This window comes from Elephas maximus, chromosome 8, assembly GCF_024166365.1.
Source record: "Elephas maximus indicus isolate mEleMax1 chromosome 8, mEleMax1 primary haplotype, whole genome shotgun sequence".
In the NCBI taxonomy this organism is placed as follows: Eukaryota; Metazoa; Chordata; class Mammalia; order Proboscidea; family Elephantidae; genus Elephas; species Elephas maximus.
In genome coordinates this window covers 73,787,003-73,796,127 of record NC_064826.1, presented here as the reverse complement: position 1 = coordinate 73,796,127, position 9,125 = coordinate 73,787,003, and positions in this window count along the sequence as shown.

Sequence of the window (9,125 nt, the reverse complement as noted above, 5' to 3'; positions counted from 1 at the left end):
CTTATACTTGTCAATAATAATGATAATGGCAGCTAAATTATATTGCTGTTCAACCTGTGCTACTTTCCTAGACACTTAATATAATTTATCTTCTTTAATCTTCATAAAATCTTCTGATGTAGATAAAATTATCCTCATTTTACAGTATAACAGGCTTTGGCTGAGAGAAGTTGGCTATTCACCCCTATTCACAAGCTCTTAAGAGGTAGGTTCAGAATTCATACTCAGGGCTCCAGGCTCAGGATCCTGCCCTCTTATCACTGATTTATCCTGCCTCTCATATTGGTGAATCCATCATGCCAAGGTTTATTGAGTGCCCCAAATTTCTTAATTTTTAGTTGCTCACATTCTTATTTCCTTCACTTACTTAACACTAGGTATTTAATGACTTTTGTGGAACATCTACACACTAATTTTATTTTTCTTTTTTCCATGTCTCTTCATGTATACAAACAGGTAAAATAAATTAGAAGAATAAGACATTGTTTTGGACTTCAGAAAAAAAAATTGTACAAAAACCCTGTATTTAATAATTAAATAATCTTAACCTGTAATGAAATAATCTGAAAAGAGGTTATTTTAGGAAATATTGGACTGAATGAGAGGACCCTGGAGTCTTCTCGCATGACCTCCTAGAGCTGATTTCAGTTGAAGGCAGAAGGCATATAGTGATTTCATTACATATCTATTAGGAATAAAAATTATTGATGAGAAGTATGTTTCAAGTGAATATTTGCATATAGAGTTCTACGAGACTTTTTATGGTAAAAATATCATCCTCATAGATAACTTTTTGTCACTCTAGTGAAAGCAGTGTCTGTCTCCATAGTATTTTGTAAAATACACTGAAAGTTTATTTCAATTAATAAATCAGGTAAAGAATCTTACATACTTGTCACTCCTGCTTGCTACATATTCAGCAACTAAAATAGTCACCTTACTCATTGGTCTCTTTAAGGGTGACCCTCAAAAATTAGCGTGCACAGTTGGTTTTCTCCCGCCTGTTCCATCTGTCACCACCCCCATACACCATTCCTCTCAAGGCCTTGAAACCAATCATAAGGGAACTAGACAAGCTATAAACATGATTCAAAGTCTACAATATTTGAGATCCCTCAAGAACACATGTGGTAAAGTGCACAGATAACATAAAACAACCTTTAAATCTATCATCACTCCTGCTCCATAATTCTATAAGGATCCTTCCAGAGACAGTTTCTAATGGGACAGTATTATACCCTTTTGCTATGTTGGATCAGGGAAAAAAAAGGAGGACAACCATCAAGTTGATAGATAAAATAAATATTCCTCAATATGCCAAATGAGACCCTCTGCAGTCTGGTTATTTTCCACCTCATTAAACTCATCTTTTCTAATTTAATTTAGGCAGCTCTTGCTACAGGAAGTTTTCCTGAACCTCCCATTCCCATCCAGACCAGGCTGGATTAGGTAATTCTCTTTTGTCCGCCCATAGCGCCCTACATCAACCTCTAATGTAGCACTTATCAGATTGTATCATAGTTATTTTATTTTTCCAGCCTCTCCCCTTAACTGTATTCTAAGCCCCTTAAAGGCAAAATTACATCTACCTATATCGCTAGTGGGAGTCCTGCTAGCACAAGTGGTTAAGCATTTGTTTGCTAGCCAAAAGGCTGGCAGTTTGAATCAACCAGCTACTCCCTGGAAATCCTATGGTGCAGTTCCACTCTGTCCTTTAGGCTCACTTTGAGTCAGAATTGACTCGAGGGCAATGGGGTTTTGTTTTGTTTTGTTTTGTTTTGTTTTGTTTTGTTTTTAATGGATATCACTAGTGGAGCCCTGGTGACACAGTGGTTAAGTGACCAAAAGGTCAGCAATTCAAATCCACCAGCCTCTGCTCCTTGGAAACCCTATAGAGCAGTTCTACTCTGTCCTCTAGGGTCACTAGGGGTTGGAATTGATTCCATGGCAACAGCTTTTTGTTTTTTTGGTATATCACTAGTGTCTATAGTTCTAGATAAATGCCTGCTATATTAATATATTGTTGTTAGATGCCATCGAGATGATTTCAATTCATAACAACCCCACATGACAAAGTAGAACTGCCTCATAGGGTGTTCTTGGCTGTAATCTTTATGGAAGCAGATTGCCAGGCCTTTCTTCCACAGTCCTGCTGGGTGAGTTTGAACCACCAACATTTCAATTAGCAGCTGAGTGCTTCACTGTTGAACCAGCAGGATTCCGTATATTAACATATAGCTATATAAAAAAAAAAATCTGTGTTAAAAACATAATTTCAAAAGACAGATTTTACAGAAAAAAATAAAGTGCATAATTTGGTCCTATGTTACGAGTTTCTTATAGTTGAGGAACTACAAGGATTTTGAAAACTGCAAAGATTTTTAACCTTTACATCTCCCCCTCCCCTCCTTTTAGTACATCACATTAACTTTATCAATTTTTAGCACCCACCCTTGTGAAGGAAATCTGTTTGGCAGAAAATATCTTAGGAGAAGTAATGGCCCTAAAGATGAAAGTTTAACAGTAGAATATGAAAAAAAAAAAATTTTTTTTGAAAAGAACATTCAGTGAATTATGCTATGAGTATCGAGGAAGGGGTCTAATAAAAGAGATACATATAAAGTTCATTCTAACACCCACAGAAAGGAAAAGATGATTTGTGACTTTTCTGTGTTAGGCTCTCACAGATGTGAAGTACATAACAGTATGATATTTCATTTCATGCAGACATGGTATTTATATAAATAGATAGCATCCCAGACCAGAAGAAGCTATTTGAAAACCCAAGAGGCCCTCTGCTTCTGATCTGTAATGACAAGTGTGAGCCTCACTTATTAGTAAAAATGTGGTTTCTTTTATTTTTTAAATATTCTTCCTTTTATAAGGATTAGCATTTAAATAATAACATTTGTTGTCAAAAAAAAAATTTATATTCTCCTGATTTCGTATCAATGGTCTCCCCTGCTTCAGAGAACCACAGCATGAAGCAAGCGATTAAATGGCTCATTCTTCTTTCTTCTCAGCCTTCAAAGGATCACTTGGTTTCCTCTTCAGACTCAAGTTTATGCAAAGTAGATTGAATTGCCTGTCATTCACATTGGGAGACATTTCAAATATGCGTTGCTATTTAAAACAATTTTAAGTTCCCATTTTTCATATTTCCATATTCAATTAAAAATAAATGCTCTGCAGAGAATATACTCTTAGATTTAGAAAACATGATGTCTAGCCAAGATTTTCTAATAAACCAAGTTTTCTTTGTTTTATATTGTTTAGCTTTCAGTAATGATTATTGCCTACACTGGTCAAAAAATTCTCAAGTAACTATTGGGAAAATATATAGCCAATTAAAGACAAATATATACCACATTATCTTAATTCTTAGGAAATATACCGATATATATTTTTTCTTATGAAATATCCAAGTAGACTGAAGAAAATTATTTCTCTAATTTTGTTTTTAGACATTTCCTCCCCATGACTGCCAAAATTCTTCTGCAACCTGCTCTGGGGCATACCTCAGTGTGCCATTAGAGGGTAGCATTGTAGTTACAGAGCTGTAAGCCAGAATTTGGGAGGATACCACACCCCATCTCCTATAATTACACTTCCTAAGTACTTTTAGAAACCTTGGTGGCATAGTGGTAAAGTGCTAGTTCGAATCCACCAAGCCTTCCTTGGAAACTCTACAGGGGGCAGTTCTACTCTGTCCTATAGGGTCTCTGTGAATCGGAATCGACTCCACGGCAACAGATTTGTTTGTTTGTTTGTCTTCTGAAGCACTTTCAGCAGCTGAACACTCTAGCAGACACTATAGCTGACTGCATCAATACGAAGACAGTGCTTCATATCTGTGTCCACTAATAACTTCTAAATGAATTGGCAGCTCATCTGGAATGGATGATAACTATTACAAGAGATGATACATTGGAAAGTAAATTTCAGAAACAAAACTCTACACACTTCTATCACTTGCTGGACTGAAGACTCTAGGAAAAAAAACAGGGAGGAAAAGTGCAAAACAATTTAGAGTCTTACAAATTTGATGGGCTTCAATCCAATGATTCACCATTCTACTTCAGCCTTGATCCAATGAATACATTATGAGGTTTGAGGAATATACATATATTATTTCCAAATCCCAAATCAAAGAGGGAAGAAGAGTGAGACATTATATGAAATTAAAAATATAATTATTTGCTTTGGCAGAGGTTATATATGTAAACAAAAATGTAATGTGTGGAAAAATATAACAGGGAAGCGTTCTTTATCCTCACTAATCTTAGGCTTATTTTTTAGTCTCTTTTAGCAACATCAAAGGAAACATCCTTGAGCTTTTCCCCTGAAGAAGGAGATGGATACTGGGGGCTTCTAATATGCCTGCTTCCCTGTCATCTCCGCTCCTCCACGTGCTGAGCAGTGTGGTGCTACCATGAGAGCATGCAATCTGCACTCACTAGCTCTAAGACTTCAGACACTCAGACTCAGTTTCCACAGCTACAAAATGAAGATAAGATTTACCTCACTCAATTGTATGAGGATTAAATTAGGTTATGACTATAGAAATAGTCCAAAACAGAGAACGATTCATAGTAGAAATTCCATAAATGTTAATTTCTTTCCATCATCCCTTCTGATACCCATCAGACTTTAATTAGAATTACAAGAAACAAGATTTAGGAAGGAATCAGAGGAAAAATACAGGCTTCCAGTTTACTGCCATTTTTACATAATGGCTATATAATTCTTGCAAAAAAGAAGTATGATCTAACAAGCAAAAAGCATACTAATGGGTGTGGAGTATTTCAAATATAAAAATAAATTACATTTGATCAGCAAATTGCCATCTCCGTTTTATCCATTTGGTGAAGGGAAGCCCAGCAGAATTGGACAACAATTTTCCAGATATCCATTCATACCAGCCAAATGATGACTTTAGGAAAATGGGAAATAAAAGCTACTAATGACAGAATTTTTAGAGAATTTAAAATTCCTTATGGAGAAATAAACCCTGGTGACGTAGTGGTTAAGAGTTCGGCTGCAAACCAAAAAGGTCAGCAGTTCAAATCCACCAGGCTTTCCTTGGAAATCCTAGGGGTCAGTTCTACTCTGTCCTAGAGAGTCACTATGAGTCCGAATCAACCCAGCACCAGTGGGTTTGTTTTTTTGTTTGGTATGGAAAAGTATTCGTCACAGAAATACAGCTGTAGCTATAGGAAAACTGTTCATTACTAAGTGTCTTGCATCTGTAGGCTTTATGTGTGTATGAATATTCAGATGAGATTTTTTTTTAAAACATCCATAAAAAGAAGCAAATTATTGGGCAACGAGGAAGTAAAAACCAAACCAAAACAAACAAAACATCCAAAGACTCCTATTTCTCTACTTTCTCTTCTGATGGTTGGGCATTTTCACAGCTGCTACAAACATCTTTAGTGTTAAATTTTGTGTGCTTGTGTGCGAGTGGAGGTCATGAAGAGAGAGGATTTTAATGCCCATAATCCCAGGCAGCCGAATTCTCCAAATGCTTCAGCTGTCTGGATTCTTCTCTTACTTGTGGACGCAGGAAAAGCTGAGGACTTCCTCCAGTCCTACTTCAGTCTTTGTTTTCCTGATTTTTGCCCCTCAACGGAGTTTACTTCAAATGAATTCTGGAAAACACAAAGTCCCAAGCAAGAAAGTCTAAATTCTGATTTCTGTCACTACTTACATAAAACATTGGTGGATTGAAGGTAGTCATGTTTTTCTCTATGAAAACAAAGGGGAAAAAAAAAAAAAAAAAACAGCTTGTGTGTCTTGTTATGTTCCAGCTCCTTTGGAATCTGTAATAATTCTGTTTTAAAGACATGTCGTTGTTGTTAGGTGCCATCGATTCTGACTCATAGTGACCCTACAGGACAGGGTAGAACTGTCCCATAGGGTTTCCAAGGAGCAGCTGGTGGGTTCAAACTTTCAACCTTTTGGTTAGCAGCCAAATGCTTAACCACTGCACCACCAGGGCTCCTAGAACCCCACATTTAAGTATATACACACGCGTGCGTGTATATATCTATGTGTATATATGTGTGTTTGTGTGTGTGTATATGTATGTGTATATATATATCCATTCAATCAATATATAGATATATATATTGGGTGATATATATTGACTATGTGCATTGATTACATTAATGTACGTGTGAATGTGTCTGTGTGGTGTAATATAAATAGGGATATAAAAATTGGCACTACCCTAATATATTCTTTCTCTTGCTACTTAATTAGTAAGTCATATTTTCTTAGTGCCTGGTCAACTCCTACGTGTAGATTAGCCATCTTTCAATGTCTTGGCAGCTTTTGAATGCCATGTCATGAACACTTACTTAATGTTTCTGTGTTTTGTAAGGACTGGTAAAACCTGTCCAGGAACAATTTAATTCCAGATTTAACCAAATCGATTATGATAAATTCCAGGTGCGAGAGAATACTAAAGAACTGCCTCCTGGAACTATTAAGAGACAGACCTTAACAAAGCTTATTAGAATCATAAATATGAGTCATAGAATTATAGCATTTTAAGATCACCTTGTCTAAACTCTGCTGTTTCTAGAGAAAGACTACAAAGATCAAGGAGGTAAAGTGACTCGCACATAAGGCAACTGAGTAATGAACCAAGATTAATATACCGATTCAGGTTAGTCATCTTTCCACTAAAGTTGCTCGGATTTTCTGCTGTTCTAAAGAATGCCTTTCCAGCCTTGTTCATTAACAGCTTTCCCTATGATCATCTGACTTCTTTTCAAGTGGATGTGGTTTCCTTGGGAAGGTACAATCTCTCTTGTGGTACTAGAGATTTGTCTTCTGTGTGACAGTCCTTAAATAGCTCTTTCCACAAATCATGCTGAGTTTGTTTTGGGGTTAAATATGGTAACAAGGAGTTGAATGGAACATTTCCTGTTATCCTAGAATTGTAGCTAAGGCTCAAAGCTTAGGACAAAGAAACATACATTGTAAAGAGAATATTCTACATCCTAAAGAAAGCAACCAACAATCTTCCACAGTCTTATTAAGAAGTGGCAAATGTGGCACCACTATACAACCACCCTCTTCCTATCAGTCTATATAAGACGGAAACAAGAGTCACATGGATTTGGAGGATGAGATGAGAGAATTAAGGTCTGAATAAGGGGCTATGTGTGAAGTGAATGCTTCCCCTTCCCAAAGACAAACTGAGAGAGAGCTCTGAGAAAAGTACTCTAGAGAGAGACTACAAAAAGGGGAGCGTTTTATTTCTCCCTACCTGGTTGCCTACGAGCTACAAAATTTGTATGCTCGTGATGCAACTGTCATTGGGAGTGAAGCAAAGAACAGGTGGAGAAGCAGGATGGAAATGGAAAGAGTGCTGACACACTGTGGGAGTAGTAACCAATGTCAAGGAACAGATTGTTTATGAATTGTTGAATGGCAAACTAATTTGTTGTGTGAACTTTCACCTAAAACACAACAAAATGTCCAAAAAAAAAAAAAAAAAAAGAACAAGGGGAGAGTTGTTAGGAGCCCTTTTCGTTCCCTGAGTTTGGGGATATACGTGAACACAAGACTGGTGCCTAATCCATACCTGGTAATTCTTGGAGACAGCAGACCCACTGAGTAGCCAATGCCAGCGGGCAAAGAAGAAATCATAGTGCAGCAAACTAAGAAATAAGATAGGAGCAACCACTCAAACATCTCCTTTAGAGGGCACGGAAGAGGAACTCGGTCTTAATCTGGCTCCATGTGAACCATTATGGAAGTTAGTGAATTCCTTTCCAGAAGCAACAGGCCAAGTGAGATAATCCCATCCAAAAATTGCATGGGGGCTGAAGAAAGGCAGGACTGCCCCCTGGAAGGGGCCAAGATAAAGCTAAACACTGCCGCTAGGGAATAGCACGCACCACCTTGGCGTCACAGAAACCACCACATTAGCAGAGTCTAACAGCAGCAGATGGAACTAGAGCAAAGCAGGGCAAGACCAAAGCAAACTAAGGTCAGGACACAAATAGAAAAGCAGTTATGTAAAATAACCCCTGCTTTCCCAGTCTCTCCTTCCTATCCCACTCTCCAGGAAGCCAGATCCTGGAAAATAAGGGAGAAAAACAGCAGGCCCTGGCCCCTCCATACTCCAGGTTCCTTAAAACACAAGTCCAGCCAGCAATGGAGCTACTAAAACCTCTGAGATTAAATAGATTGAACTTTTTTATAAAAGTAGCCAGAAAGAGAGAGATATAATACATTTGAAGTTAATGATTGAAAACACGTATGTTTCGTGTAAGAGTATGAAATGTTTATATTTTGTTTTTATACCATTCCTTTCAGTATCTGATAGAGCATAAAAAAAAAAACCAAACCCATTGCTCTCGAGTCGATTCCGACTCATAGCGACCCTATAGGACAGAGTAGAACTGCCCCCATAGAGTTTCCAAGGAGTACCTGGCAGATTTGAACTGCCAACCCTTTGGTTAGCAGCCGTAGCACTTAGCCACCATAAGTACCTCATAAAAATGTGTCGGGTTTAACTGAATGTGTGATTTGTTTATAAAAGGGCATTTAGATGAAATTTTTTCAGTTCTCCACCTAAGAAGACAAAAATGAGAAATTTGTAAAACAAAAGTAAGAGTAACTAAGAGAGTCTTGAGATAAAATAAGTGGATATATACAACAGGACCCTTTGCAGAGGGATCTGGCATAAACACAATCATCAATAAATGGTAGTTCTTTTCACAATAAAATTCAACACTTTTCCCTGCTTTGAGTTTTAAATAGCGTACGTGGATTCAAGTACAATTTCTTCTTGGAGACTAGTGAATAATATAAGGAATATGAAGCTCTCCACTTTCATTGACTTAAGTCCACCACACTCATCCTCAGACCCATGTTTCATAAGAAAAGACAACAATATGAATCCATCACCACTGTGTGCTTATCTCTACTTCACCCCCGCCATGCCCCATCCAGTTCCTACATTCCCTGTCTCAGTTAATAGCAGCACCATCCACCCTATTACTCAACCCAAAACCTAGATTCATCCCAAATTTTTCTGTCCCTCGCTCCTGCATTCCAACCAATCGAGTCCTGTCTTTTTTTACCTCCTCAACATTTTTCACATC